Source organism: Danio rerio, chromosome 5 (assembly GCF_052040795.2).
Source record: "Danio rerio strain M-AB ecotype USA chromosome 5, GRCz13ab, whole genome shotgun sequence".
In the NCBI taxonomy this organism is placed as follows: domain Eukaryota; kingdom Metazoa; phylum Chordata; class Actinopteri; order Cypriniformes; family Danionidae; genus Danio; species Danio rerio.
The window spans coordinates 25,423,159-25,439,135 of NC_141025.1; the positions used below are offsets into that span (position 1 = coordinate 25,423,159).

General features: G+C 35.7%; 1 long non-coding RNA gene across 1 annotated transcript in view; it reads left to right on the forward strand.

Annotated features, from left to right (window-relative positions):
- The window catches only part of LOC141385810 (uncharacterized), a 100,647-nt gene that overhangs the window by 69,081 nt on the left and 15,589 nt on the right, over positions 1-15,977 (forward strand). Inside the window, exons 4-5 of the long non-coding RNA XR_015491192.1 lie at positions 13,621-13,662; positions 13,735-13,881. This is a non-coding gene — a long non-coding RNA (uncharacterized LOC141385810). The remainder of the gene's footprint in view (positions 1-13,620; positions 13,663-13,734; positions 13,882-15,977) is intronic.

Genomic DNA, 15,977 nt, shown 5'->3' on the forward strand with positions numbered 1-15,977 from the left:
TAGTGGTGTTCCTGTAAGAATAAAACATTGGTTAGTTTCAGTAATTTTTATTTAATCTCTGTTTGTCGTTACAAAGGCGTATGACAGACCAAATGCAATGTTAATTTGTGGCCTAAGGGTCCTGCGAGATGGACAGAGCGAGGAAAGTCAGAAGAAGGGAGGAGAGAATGTGTCTGTCAGACTGTCTGTTAAGGGAAGAGGCATAATTACACTCTCAGCAGTGAAGCAAACACACACACTCTCACACACTCTCTGACAGTTTCATTAAAATCTGTCTTCAACCCTCTTCTCTACGAAACGGAGGGCTGTGATCCAGAGTCAGAGAGAGCAGTAAATGAAAGAAGAGCAAAGAAAAAAGTTTTTAATTGTTCTTTCCCTTCACATAAAGATACTTTAAATATTTTTTGTTATTCATGCAGAACTGCAACAGTAGTCTGCATATATAAAGAGATAGTCCATCCCTTAAATTCTTACCAATTCATCTAATATAGAAAGCCATACATATTTGGAATGAGATGAGAGTTTAAATAAATAAATTATGACAATTTTTGAGTGAACTGTCCTTTCCCACAAAGGCGTTTAATATACACTCATCAGCCCCTTTATTAGGTACACCTTACTAGTACTGGGTTGGACCCCCTTTTGCCTTCAGAACTGCCTTAATCCTTCGTGGCATAGATTCAACAAGGTATTGGAAAATTTATCTGAGATTTTGGACTGTGAAGGCCATTTGAGTACAGTGAACTCCTTGTCATGTTCAACAAACCAGTCTGAGATGATTCGCACGTTATGACATGGCACATTATCCTGCTGGAAGCAGCCATCAGAAGATGGGTACGCTGTGGTCATGGGATGGACATGGTCAGCAACAATACTCAAGTTGGTTGTGACATTGACATAATGCTCAATTGCTACTATTGGTCCCAAAGTGTGCCAAGAAAATATCCCCCACACCATTACACCACCACTACCAGCCTCAACCGTTAATACAAGGCAGGATGGATCCATGCTTTAAAGTTGTTGACGCTAAATTCTGACTTCAAATGTTGCAGCAGAAATCGGGACTCGCCAGCCCAGGCAATGTTTTCCCAATCTTCTATTGTCCAATTTTGGTGAGCCTGTGCAAATTGTAGCCTCAGTTTCCTTTACTTGGCTGACAAGAGGGGCACCTGATGTGGTCTTCTGCTGCTGTAGCCCATCCGCCTCAAGGTTGGACGTGTTGTGCATTCAGAGATGCTTGTCTGCATACCTCAGTTGAAACGAGTGGTTATTTGAGTTACTGTTGTCTTTCTTTCAGCTGGAACCAGTCTGGTCATTCTTCTCTGACCTCTGGCATCAACAAGGCATTTATGCCCACAGAACTGCCACTCACTGGATATTTTCTCTTTTTCTGACCATTCTCTGTATACCCTAGAGATGGTTGTGCATGAAAATCCCAGTAGATCAGCAGTTTCTGAAATACTCAGACCAGCCCTTCTGGCACCAACAACCATGCCACTTTAAAAGTCACTTAAATCACCTTTCGTCCTTATTCTGATACTCAGTTTAAACTACACCAGATCATCTTGATCATGCCTACATGACTAAATACATTGCGCTGCTGCCAATGTGACCATGTGCCATGTGAGGCTGATTATAAATTTGTGTTAACTAGCAGTTGGATAAGTGTACCTAATAAAGTTGCGGGTAAGTGTTTGTTATGGCCAAAACAAGGGTAAATTTTAGCTATCTACAATCCAATCCAAATAAACTTGTTCAAAAAAAAAAATAAAAATAGTCATCAAATAAACACATTTGACAGACGTCACGTGTACTGTCATTCATTCCTGTCTATTTGATGACCAGTCTATTTTTGGACCATAAAACTACTTCACTGATAGCCCAATCACTGATAGTCCAAATTTAGCCTTCTTTTAGTCAAGATGTCTATTAAACACAGAAAAAAATGCTTGCTGGGTTTTGTCATGTGAAGGTTCATCTTTGAAAAAGACAATACAGAAAAATTCCCTGAACTTTCCGAAATCTCAAAGTTAGTCTGTACACTGTTAAAATGCTGAGTTCCACAAAATTCATTCATGTTGTCCCAACACAAATCGAAAAAGTTAACAAATTGAAGTGGATTAAACATAAAACAATTCAATTGTCGTGAATAGTGCTGTTTTAGATCATTAGTAGTTTGAACAAGAAGCAATTTTAAGCAAGGGTAAATCTGGTATCTGGTGGTAACTTTCAGTTTTTTCTTTATTTCTGAAAAACACTATTTATTCAGTAACACAACTTTATAGTTTTCTTTGACTTTCATAAGATGGCGAGCTGTTCTAAAGTGGCCAAGACCTTCTGACAGCTGGTTATCCAGATGAAACACAAAAAAACAGCACTTTCAGCGATAGCAAGCGAAGTCTGTCTTTCAACTCTGTGGTTTGTAGAATATTGCACTCATTCAGATCTCCCAAAATAAGGCCAGAGGAATGCTTGAGATGACAGTATAATGCAGAGAATCTCAATCTGTATTTGGTTTTTGCTCATTTCCAGGGTATGGATCTCCACATACATTGTCTGGATTTTTCAGAGGATTTGAGAAACCAGCAAAAAACAAAACAAAAGGCCAGACTAAACTTTGGTGAGAAGCATGTTGTGTGGACAAAGTTATGAAATAATAAAAACAAGTGTAATTTATTCATTTATTTTCTTGTCGGCTTAGTCGCTTTTTTAATCCGGAGTCGCCACAGTGGAATAAACCGCCAACTTATCCAGCATGTTTTTACGCAGTGGATGCCCTTCCAGCTGCAACCCATCTCGGGTAACATCCACACACTCATTCACACACACACACACACTCATACACTATGGACAATTTAGCCAACCCAATTCAGCTGTACCGCAAGTCTTTGGACTGTGGGGGAAACCGGAGCACCCGGAGGAAACCCACGCGAACGCAGGGAGAACATGCAAACTCCCCACAGAAATGCCAACTGAGCCGAGGCTCGAATCAGCGACCATCTTGCTGTAAGGCGACAGCGCTACCTACTGCGCCACTGCGTCGCCTAAGTGTAATTAATTTGGGTCTAAAGAAAGACTGAACCCAATATGTTAAAGTTTTGTGGTTTTGTTGTTTTGAGGCCTCTTTTACAGCTACATTTGAGCGTAATTCTTTAAGAAAATGTTTTAGGGCACCATTTATCTTCCTGAATATGTATTTACAGTATTATAAATCTGTTAAATATAACAGTAAATCCAATTTAAAGTACAGTAACATACTGCATGACCCTCCTAAAGTAAAATACTGTTCACATTACAGTTAAATACTGTGTAATTTACAAAAAATGTTGAGTGTAATAGTTGACATCTAGTGGGGAGCTTTTAAATTTTATTCAATCAAACTCCCTCGGAGGCTCTGATCTGCATTCATCCCTTCTTATGGAAAACATCATAAGTGCCAAAATGCGGTTATAGTGGCAAAAGCTTTCGTATCAAAGGGATTCTTGTCTTTTGCTTCCATCACATTTCCCATAAACTTGTCGTGATATTCTTGATAAGCAAGTGTTTTGAGTTTCTGTGGCTGTGTTGTCAAGCTGCCACGATGAAATGCCCCATGGGTAAAGTGTGTGTGTTTGATATGATCGTGTTTGACATCGCACTGTGACACTCTGCACATTAGTTTGACAAAGCCAGACACTTTAGCTATTCTGTGTCACTTGAGTGTGTATGTTTACTGTCTATTTCTCCAGGAGACTTGTTTGAGAGTTCAGAATGAATGTAAGTGTTTTTACGAAGCAGACCATTAATAATAGGATAATACGAACAGATAAGAGAAAAACTGTCTCGTAAACAGAACTGTTGTCTCGACTGGCGTCAGAGCAATTATATTAGATTGATGCTGCAGGGACTGTAGCTAATTTATAGTGTTTCAGTGGGTGTGTGTGACAGACAACTCACTATTCTTCACAGAGAAACCAGCTTTCTGAGGTCAAGCCTTTACATATTTCATACACATCTGAGCACATGTGCAAACACACATGCTTCTCCACAAAGGTTTGCTCAGGTTTCGCCTTTCTGGGGAAAGTTTCAAAAATATTGTCCCTAAAACCAAAGCAAAACCTGCCCACACACACAGATTTAAGTTGTGTGTGTCTATATATATATAGTTCATGTAAGCATATTAACGCTTATTCAATGTGTGAAATGGAGGTTAGCCAGTCACAACAGAGGCTTTTTTACATTTACACACACACACACACACACACACACACACACACACACACACACACACACACACACACACACACACACACACACACACTTCTTCAATGTACAGTAGCAGAAATCTGCGTAAGAGACAAAGAAAGGATGGAAAATGGCTGTACCACAATATAAGAGAAAACCAAAATAGTTTTTGCTGACAAAGGAAAACTGAATTAGATAGAAAATGATGCAAAAATGTTGATTCTGGGCTTTCTGGCAGTGTTATATCATTGTAATTGAGTAAGTGTTGTATAACACCATATCAGAAAATGTTGGGACAGTATGAAAAATGCAAAGAAAAGCAGAAGTAGTGATTTCTGAATTAACTTTGACTTGGATTTCATTGCGGACAATAAGAACACAAAATATTTTATGTTTTGTCTGGTCAACTTCATTTCATTTGTAAATATATATCCTTTCCTGTCATTCAGACCTGCAACACATTCCAAAAAAATGATGGGACAGGAGCAGTTTAGGGCTAGTAATCAGGTAAATTGGTTAAATAATGGTGTGATTTGAAACAGGTGATGTCAACAGGTGATTATAATTATAATTTGGTACAAAAGCAACATCTAAGAAAGTTTTAGTCCTTTAGGAGCAAAGATAGGCAGAGGATCACCAGTTTGCCAACAACTACGTGAGAAAGTTATTTAAATGTTTAAAAATAATGTTCCTCAAAGAAAGATAGAAAGACATTTGGATATTTCACCTTCAACAGTGCATAACATCATTAAAAGATTTAAGCAATCTGAAGAATTTTCAGTGCGTAAAAGACAAGGGCGCAAGCGTAGGCTGAACAATTGTGATCTCCGACCTCTCCGACCTCATTCATCAATAAGTGATATCACCACATGGGCTCAGGACTATTTTGAAAAACCTTTGTCAAGTACCACAATATGTAGTTACAACAACAAATGCCAGTTAAAACTGTACTGTGCCAAATAAAAGCCCTATGTTTACAGTGTCCAGAAGTGTTATAGACTTTTCTGGGCTCGGAGGCATTTGGGATGGGCCATCACACTGTGGAAACGTTTACTATAGTCAGATGAATCAGTATATTTTAGGTATTTTTGACTGCTCCAGACCAAAGAAGAAAAGGATCATTCAGACTGTTACAAGCAACACGTTTTGGAGCACAATATGTGGCGTTATTTCCCAGGGACACCATACATATTTCAACAAGACAATGCAAAACCATATTCTGCCACATTACAAAGTCCTGGCTGAGGAGGAAGAGAATACAGGTACTTGACTGGCCTTTCTGCTGTCCCGACCTGTCTTCAATAGAGAATGTGTGGTGTATTTCGAAGCATAACTTGCGACAACGAAGACCCCTTACTGTTGCACACCTTAAGACCTATTTGCAGGAAGAACGGCACAAAATTACACCTAAAACACTTCATCACTTGGTGTCTTCAATCTCTAAACGTCTTTTAAGTGTTGTCAAAAGGAATGGCAACATCACAAAGTGGAAAATGCTTTACTGTTCCAATTTTTTTTAAATGTGAAATTTCAAATTTTCATTAAATTAAATTAAAAATGTGGAAAACATTAAATAATATTTGTTATATTGTCTGCAATTAAATACAAGTCAAAGTTAATTTAGAAATCGTTACTTTATTTTTTTATTTGTATTTTTTTATACTGTCCCAACTTTTTCTTATTAGGTTTGTATTTTTAATAATACCTTGTATATGTTTTATTTGTGTATTTTCTGTTGGTATTTTAATTTTAAAGTCTTAGTCATTTATTATTAGTATTAAATTAGTTCTGTGTTTTTCTTAGGTTGAGTTATTTTATCAAATACAAATGAGAAATAGGGTGATGCAGTGGCACAGTAGGTAGTACTGTCGCCTCACAGCAAGAAGGTCGCTAGTTTGAGCCTCGGCTGGGTCAGTTGGCGTTTCTATGTGGAGTTTGCATGTTCTCCCTGCGTTCGCGTGGGTTTCCACCTTGTGATCCGGTTTCCCCCACAAGTCCAAAGACATGTGGTGCAGGTGAATTTGGTTAGCTAAATTGTCCGTATTGTATGAGTGTGTATGGATGTTTCCCAGAGATGGGTTGCAACTGGAAGGGCATCTGCTGCGTAAAACATGTGCTAAATAAGTTGGTGGTTCAATCCACTGTGGCGACCCCAGATTAATAAAGGGACTAAGCCGAAAAGAAAATGAACAAATGAATGAATGAATGAATGAAAAAATTGGAAATATGTCTTTGGCAGTGTGCTGAAATAAAATAAGTTGAAGAAATGTACAGGCTACTCATTAAAAATGTTTCAAAACTTTTTTTTACCTTTAAAAAAACAGCCTTTCAGGAAGGTTTAAATGAGTTTTTAATTGTAAACTTGTAATCACAATTCATATTATAAATATCATTACTGGCCCTTGTGATCAATTTGTTGATTAATTTAGAGTGATTTCTGAAGGATCATATTGCGCTGAAGAATAAATTGATCACTAAATAATCAGCTTTGCATCACAGAAATAAACTACATTTATATTTTCACATGGAAAACAACTGTTTTACATTCAAATAATATTTCACAATATTTTTTTGTATATATTTTATTACAGTTTTATTTTTGATCAAATACATATAGCATGAATAAACAGAAAAAGACAAAAAATAAGAGTTTATCCTATTTAATTTAAATTTAAATAAAAATATATTGATTATTCTTGATTTGAGTTTTTATTGTTTTAGTTTATTGTTATCAATGCTGCCTTGAAAGCAGAAGAACAGGCGATTCTAATGTGAACCAGCGAGGATCATATTGAACTCTGAGCCTCATGAAAAATATCTCATACATCTCATACATACAAAGAGAGTAACAGATGACTCTGTGTGGTTGTGTGATTGATTCTCTTTTAAGTCATCAGAAGCCAATAACTCTTATTGTTAGACAACCTTTAGAGCAGACAAACTTAAGACTCCATTCTTCTCTCGGAGGGAATCCAGCTTGAAATATTAGACCTTGGCTCTTGTTTTTTTTCTTCTTCTTTTTGTCTTCCCCTCTCTCCTCCCATTTCTGCTGAGGGATAATTTACTGCACCTTCAGCTGTTGGAATGTATTTGTAGTTGTGTATAATGGAGGTCATCTATCCTGCCTGTCAGCAGAGGGAAACACTTTTCTGACCGCAGTGGGGAGAGCTGTGTGACGCTCAGATCAGGAGAACTGTTCCTGTGGCCAAAAAAAGTTTGTGTGCGTGTGTGTTTTGGAGACGGGTGGGACTTTGTGGGTGTCAGAGTTTAAAAGACTGATTTTTATGAGCCGGCCCGCTTTCTGAATGAGTGCACGAGCAGCTCTACGTGACCTTCACACTGCAAAGATTCAATGTTATAAACTTGTGGATTAATGCTTAGTTGGCGCTCATATAGCAGATGATATCCTGTTTATATCCACTGCCATGTTCTGTGTTCACTCCCGTTCAAAATTTGCTGCTGGTATGAAATTTTTGTGTTTTAAAAAAGGACATTTGACTCAGTAAGACTGCTTTCATTTAAGCAAATATATAATATAATCAGTAGTTTTGTTAAAGGCTATTATGTTTTCTCTATGCTAAATTTTAAATGAAACGGTAATATAAGTATTATAGTTTTAATTCATAGTTTAATTCATTTAAAGTATATATTTTTATTGTTATGCATAATTTTTAGGTTATTTTATTTATAATTTTAATAGTTTTTATAAAAATATTTTTTTTTTCAGTTAACTAAATAACAATGAAATAACAATGAAAAATGTTGGCTCAGAAAAAAAATTATGTCATTCTCTTAAAGGGGTGGTCCACTACGAAATCATATTTTAAATTTTAGTTGATGTGTAATGTAGCTGTGTAAACATAAACAACATCTCTGAACATAATATGCTTAAAGTTCAAACTTACACAGAGTTAGATTAGCAAAGCCTACAAAAAAATACATCTGGGTTAGTGAGATTACAAACACTTCAGGTTACGTGCATTTACCACACTCATACAACCTGCGCAGTGAAGGGGCGTTGTCAGAGGCACTGTAATGTTATAGCAGAGAAAGCTAAAATGCCATCCAAACGCTGCTATTTCAACAGAGCTTGTTCTGTTTCTGTATTTGGACCCTCAAAGGACACAACACAAAGAGAGAAGTCCTTACAGTTTAACTCTAATTATGTTCCAGAGAACTATAAAAATATATAGCTAGCATTTGACAAAGAACAACTTCCAGAATCTCTCCCAGTTCAGTGCTGGATTCGGCTAAAACTCTTTAAAGAAGGAGGAGCTCCAAACATAATAGACGAAGCTGTGGATTGTGCGCCACAACCTGTAAGTATTTTTATTTGTAAAATTGATCTATTGCAGGCACAGTTTCTAGTATTATCACTATGTTGTAGCAAGAATGTGAACAAGGATGTAAACAACAGAAAACACTCACTGTAACTGTTAACAATTTAGCTACAAATTCATGTTTTCCGTCAAACTGCTGTAACCCACAGTCTTCACGCTGCAGTCTCTTTACGCTGTTTCTGCATTCTACATCTCAAATAACAAACTCGCAAAAGATATGTGAACATTTCATATTACTTACATGTGCTTATAACCCTAATATATGTGAAGGACACTTGTCGGACTTTATTTTAGAGAGTTGGCGTGAGGTTCAGATGTGTCCTTTTCATTTTCTGTCTGATTTAGGCTCAAACTAATATGGAGAACAGCTACTCTGACTGACAGTGTTTACACAGCGCAAATGCACGTGCTTGTAGGGGCGTGGAGCTTTTCCTGGCGACGTGGATCTGATCTGCGTATTACAGCACATTATGTTAGCTGACCAATCAGAGCCTCTTGAGGGTGGACCTTTTGGAGCAACTAGAAAATATGACCGTCGTTTTCATGTTAGCTGAGTAGCTGAACATATTCAAAGTAAGAAATATGAAAAAAGAAGGTGATTTTTATTTATTTTTTTTGCAAATAGAGTATGAGCACACATTGCTTTGCATCTTATAAACACAACCAAGCCTTAAAAATACACTCTGGACCACCCCTTTAATATAAAAAATTAACAGTTTACTTTAAGTATTAACTTAAAATCTTATATTTACTTCACACTTTTGAATGTTAGAGTATCTTAAATGAGAGATTTAGAAATTGCATATTTGTGTATACAGTAATTTGACAAGTTGCACACAATGCATATAACAAACGAAAAAGTAAAAAAAAAAACGGTAGAAAAGTTAAACAGATGAAAAAAGGTAATTCACAATAAAAAAACTGACATCATTTAGTTTATTTGATTGATTTGATATCTATTTCCTCACAGTTTTCTTTGAGTCTAATCATAATATTTTTTATCTTATTTCTAACTTTCTTTTTGCATTTACAAGCACATTATCACACATTTCTTGCCAAACATAACCCTGCACCACTCTCTTTTACTCATTAGAAATGTCAGCTCGACCTTTGTCAATGTTGCTTACAAATTAATTGGAGTCATTTGCATATATTTAAATAATTAAATTTTTTGTGGCTTGTAGTATCACTCTGCCTTTCCCTCTACAACATGGAGGGGAAATGAAGTACATGAAACAGATCACGTTTTGTGTTGCAGTTGACTAAGTCGCAGCTGTGAGTTGATTAAGGCAACTGATATTGTATTCAGATTAAATAAATAATATCTTAGTTGTTCATTCATTTATTTTCCTTCTGCTTAGTTACTTTATTCATCAGGGGTCACCATAGTGGAATGAACCGCCAACTTATCCAGGATATGTTTTACACAGTTTTAAACATCTATACACGCTCATTTACACACATACACTGGCTAATTTAGTTTATTTAATTCACCTATAGCGCATGTCTATGGACTGTAGGAGAAACCTGAGGAAACCCATGCAAACATGGGAGAACATGCAAATTCCACACAGAAATGCCAACTGACTCATCCAGGACTCAAACCAGTGACCTTTTTGCTGTGAGGCGACAGTACAAACCACTGAGCCACTGGGTCGCCTGTATAGTTGTTAATGTTATAATAAATTATAAGAGTGTGGCCTGTTTAGACCAAGTGATTTTTTTTTATTTGATCAAGATTTTTTTTTTTTTGTCACTGCACAATTTGCTTACTTTCATTTATGTTATGTCATAGATTGCTGACTTTATTGTTATTCAAAACAAGGAGCATGAACAAAACATTCAGGTTGTCCTCATTTGACCCAACATTCATTGTAAAAAATGTTGGGTTCCACAATGGATTTGTGTTTAGACAACATGATGGAATTAAGTGGATTGAACATAAAACAATTAAAAACTTAAGAGTTGTGTTGATGCAGCTCGTTTTAAATAAGTTTTTTTTTTTTTTTTTTTTTTTTTTTTTTGAGCGTTTGGTTAAGGCAACCCCACATTTTTGTATACATGAGTGTATTTTCCACATTTACTTTACTGTGTAGTTTACATTTTTACCATTTTTTTAAAACATGGAACATACACTGTTAAGAATTTCTGTTTGTCTTAAACCAACATTGGGTTAAATTTGGACAAACCAGGACACTCTTAAAAAAAGAGATCACAAATTTTAAGAGGTTTTCCTGGTGAAATAAATATATTTTTGTAAATATATAACAATATATATATATATATATATATATATATATATATATATATATATATATTTTATTTTATTTATTTATTTTTTTTAAAAGAACAATGTTGTGTACGTTTTTTCAGTTTAATTTAAATTGCAATTTTTAACCCAATGGTTGGCTTAACCCATACAGTATTTGACCCAATGTTGAGTTACAACAACCCAGCATTTTTTAGAGTATAATAAAAATATTTAAGTAAAGGTGTAGTCAAAGCTTCTTCAAAGCATTCAACAAAAATACTTGTCAAATTATGTTACTTTGTTCAAAGCTGTCCAAAAATAGTTTCACTATTGCAAAAGGACAATTTTTTTATTCACTGAGTTCTCAAGCATTTAACCATGACTATGTTTACATGGACATCAGTAATCTATTTGCTTTGTTCTGAATAAAAAAATAATATGATTAAGGTGTTTTTACTTTTCTTTTTGAGTGTTTCTTTCATGATCATGTTTTAGATGTTATAGTACATACAACGACTAATGTCGTTACATCACCATTTCATATTGCCTCTGGTGTTTTGGGTGTAAGGACTGGTGTGAGAACTCTCAGCATAGTCATCGTTTCCCGCTCGCACTAAAAATATGCTCTCTTGCATGAAGCCATTCTTTCATCTGTTTGTTGTCAAATGTCTGACAACTGCCGTGTGTGTGTGCTGTAGCAAAATTTTGTGAAAAGTACTACAGAACAGTAATAGTTTGATTGCTGTATTTACATGTCTGTATTGCAAAAATGTGACCAAAATCAGCATACTCCACATGTCTTCATTTGATTTTTGTTTAGTTTAATTATGACTTTAGTAGGTTTAAGATAATCAGAAATCTCTGTTTACATGGTAGACTCTTAATCAGAGTATTGTCTTAATCATTTTAAAACCTGATTATTGGTGTCAATATAAACATACTCTATCATTCAGTCACATGGACTCACATCCTAAAACCCCCTCACCAGGTTGAAGGGACGTCTGGAAAAAATGGAGTACATTTTTTTTTTTAGGTGGAGGAAACAAAATGTCAAAGACTAACGGCTTTGAGAGATTCCAGCGCTGTGAAAAGTCAGCCTGAAGAAAGTGTGTCATTTATCATGAGAGGGAGAGAGAGGAGTGAATGAGAGAGAGACAGAGAGGATAAACACAGGCTTCTCAGTAGACGGCTCTTCCCATAAATGGCCAGGCTCTCTGAAACACCTGTTAGCACAACATTAGTCCATCCAGCACCTGCATCCCCTCAGAGGAGGACAACGTCTGATGTACACACTCGACAATAAACACCACACAACACTTTTTAAGGACATCTTCTTTACTTATCTGTGTTGTTTCTGAAGCTAATAATTAACAATAAAATCAGAGTTTAAACAGTTTGTTCTGGTTAAAGTCAATGCCAATCGTTGTTCTACGTCTGTGTTTTCACAGAGATGCCTTAAAAAAAGCTATTATTTTAGTTTCCTCAACATTCATCAAAAAATACAGATTATTTTCAATTATTAGTACTGTAAAGAGTAAAACCCCTTTTTTTGCAATCACATACTTATTGTGAAAATAAACATACACATTTGATCTTATATAACACATATTTTGTCATCATCTCATAATTCACAGAATTTACATGTATAAAGTACAACAGCAAAAAGCTTGTTTTTAGCTTAGAGTTTGTTGACATTTTAGACGAGTCAAGTTGTGATGAAAAAAAAAACTGACTTGACCTGACTGCATTCACTTACTACAGTATGGATCCATTTATAATTAAACACCACCGCAACACACAACAGATCAAAACCTTATTTTAAAAGTGTTTGGAAACAACACAGATGTACTGAAATGGTCATCAATAAAATGTTAGTCATATATCATAGCATGGAAAGTGCAAATACCTTTTTCAGTTCAGAGGTCTCAAACTCAAATTGGCAAGGGGGCCATATCAGTGAATGACAATTCATAGGAGGGTCGTTTTTACATTTAAGCATTAGAAAAACCTGATGTAATTGATGCACTCAGGCATTCTTCAGTATCAAATCAGTATTCAGCTCTTTCTTTTTGATTCTTGATGTACATACTGAAGGGGTAGTTTAAATTGCCATGAAAATGCTACAATTTATTTATGGGCATAATAATTATTATTATATCCCAATCAATTGTTGCTTAGCCAAAATATTAACAGACAGCAAAAGACAGCAGAAAGCAGTTTGCAATTCTTAATATACATATTAGGAAACTCTATTAATGAGACCATTTAAATCATATTTTTGCACCATCAACGTAACGTGTAAGCAATGAAGAGGTACAATATACAGGTGGTATAAAACTGATAATAATCAAATGACCCTTGAATATTAAAAAATATATATAGCTTTAGTAAAAATAGAGCACTTACGGACATATATTTCAATGTTTAAATCAACCCCACAAATAATCTGCATGTGCGTTACTCTCGACCAAATGCTGAGAGAGACCAAAAGTAATCTGCTTACATAGTACAATACCTTAAATGTCCAGTAGGTGTGGGGGCACAACAATGATAGTGATTCAAAAATATATGTTTTGGTGGGCCGAATCTTGTTATTTTTTGTCAGTTGCGGGCTGTAGGGAGGAGGAGAGGGCAAATGGCCCGTGGGTTGGCAGTTTGAGACCCCTGCTTCAGTTGGATTATGGGTCAAAAATGCTTAAACAATATATATTTTTTTATCTTAAAGTTTGAGTTTTTCTAAAATGACCACAACAAAATACATAACTTAGTATTTTTATGAAAAAATTATAATCTATTTTCTTTCAGAGTACAACAATTGTGTTACAGAAGGAGACGGGAACCAGGGATGTAAGTATAATAACAGTTTATTTAAATAGAATGGCAGGGTGATAACAGAACTTAATGGAGATGCTTTGCAAGATGGATATGGAGGACTAGATGAATCGGAGGAGTAATGGAAGCCAGGCACACAGATAGATGGAATCAACAACAACCAGAGGAAGTACCAGGAAAAACCACACTAGGAAGGAGAGACACAGACACTGGAGATCACAGAGAACGAGAGAGGTAAGTAAACTTGGAATTTAGATATATACACTGACCGTGAGGAGAGTGCAGTCCTTAGTAGTAACAGGGCCGGACTTTCACTTTTATGAATACTGTCTTGCTGAAACTTATGAAGGTACTTTTAGCATCAAAAATACTTTAGTCAAAAACAAGTGATGAAGGTGATGTTGTTTCTTCATGAGAAAATACATTTGAAGATTTAAATAAAATGTATCCGCTTTATTTAAGAGGTTTAGTAAAGTCAGATCTTTTTGACCCAAAGTGTGAACCGTGTACATAGAATTCTAAGACAACAGGAGGGATAAACAGACTCAGCATGCTTACTGTCTTACTGCAATCACCTTTACAATGACTGCAATCTAAATCCATCAAAACTTTGCTAGCGAGACACTGGTTTGCTTCATCCAGCTGAGAAATGAAACATCTGGCCATGTTTTGAAATTCAGTTTAGTTCGTTTTTCACCCAGCGGAAAGCTTGAGATCTTCAGAATCAGTCATTGAATGTGACAGAGCTTGTGTTTTAAAGCTAAACACAAACCTGAATAAATAACTCACACAAAACAGGCCTGGAGTCACTCTTCTCTCTGCCATCTTTCATGAAATCTGCCTCTTTTATTATTTTATACTATTATTTTAGTGCTGTTTCGGACTGATATGTTGAATGCCTTTGCTTGTGGATCACTGGACTGAAAACTTTCCCAGAGTTCAGCAGCTGAAAATGATCTGACCAGACATGGAAAAGTAAAAAAAGGGTTTATAAGAAAGGGTTTAACTGAAAGACGCTCCTGCCATTGTAGATGCTCAGTGTGATAAAACCCTGTCCTCATGAAGAACTTTCAACTGCATGATGTATAAATAATGAAAATGATGCAATATTCACAGATCTACTTGCATTAAATAAATGTAATAATTTTATCATCTTCCATGATGGAAAGCTCTTATTACTATGATTCATAATGGATTCTTTCTGCCAGTTATGATTTTGCAAGAAAGCGCTCCATGACCCTACAGTAATATTTAAAGACGAAATTTAATGTACATATTATTGGTAGTGTATACTATATAGAGTCAAGTAGATGAATCTTTTTGATGTTAGTCAGTGTTCTTTAGTCTGTTAGTTGCTATTAACTTACAAATATAACCACCCTTGTGCAAGAGTCACCATAATATGGAAAAGACATCTGTATAGATTTATGCATGAGGAATACTCATTTACATTGGTTTACTATTTTTATTATTGGGTCTAAAGTATTATTTGGAAGATATTTAGTTTTTTCAAGTTAGTTTTATAATAACTTTTATTTTTTTTCTATTGTATTTATTTATTTGCACAATTATTAGCTGTTTTATGTTTATTATATACATTTTTATCATTCATTTATCAAACTTATTTTATAGTTTTGTTTTTTTAGCCGAAAGCTAGCTCTCTGCAACTCTCACATGGTCGCCCACTGAAGCTAAGCAGGGCTGCACTTTGTCAGTACCTGGATGGGTGACCAAATGGGACAGCTAGGTTGCTGCTGGAAGTGTGTGTGGGTCCTAATGCCCCATTATACTGATGGGGACTCCATACTGCTCAGTGAGCGCCGTCTTTCGGATGAGACGTTAAACCAAGTTCCTGACTCTCTGGGGTCGTTAAAAATCCCAGGATGTCCTTCGAAAAAGAGTAGGGGTTTAGCCCTGGCCCACTGGCCTCTGTACATCATGGCCTCCTAGCCATCCCCATGCCTTAATTGGCTTCATCACTGTCACCTCTACACCAATCAGCTGGTGTGTTTATGGCTGCTGTCGCATCATCGAGATGGATGCTGCTGACGAGTGGTGAATGAGGCGATTCCCTTAAAAATTTCGTGAAGTGCTATTTAAATGTTAGGAATTATTATTTATAATTTTTTGCATTCATATTCTGTGTGAATCTTGTCATATATTGTTGTCTCATTTATTTATACATGTATATACAGTAGTTTGCATCATCAATGCATTTTAATTTTTTTAGTATAACTGTCTTGCTACTTTAGTACTTATTACAGTTTTGTCAAAATGAATGGCGGTCAAAGCATTATTACAACCCTCCAAGTTGGCATTTTTATAAAGCT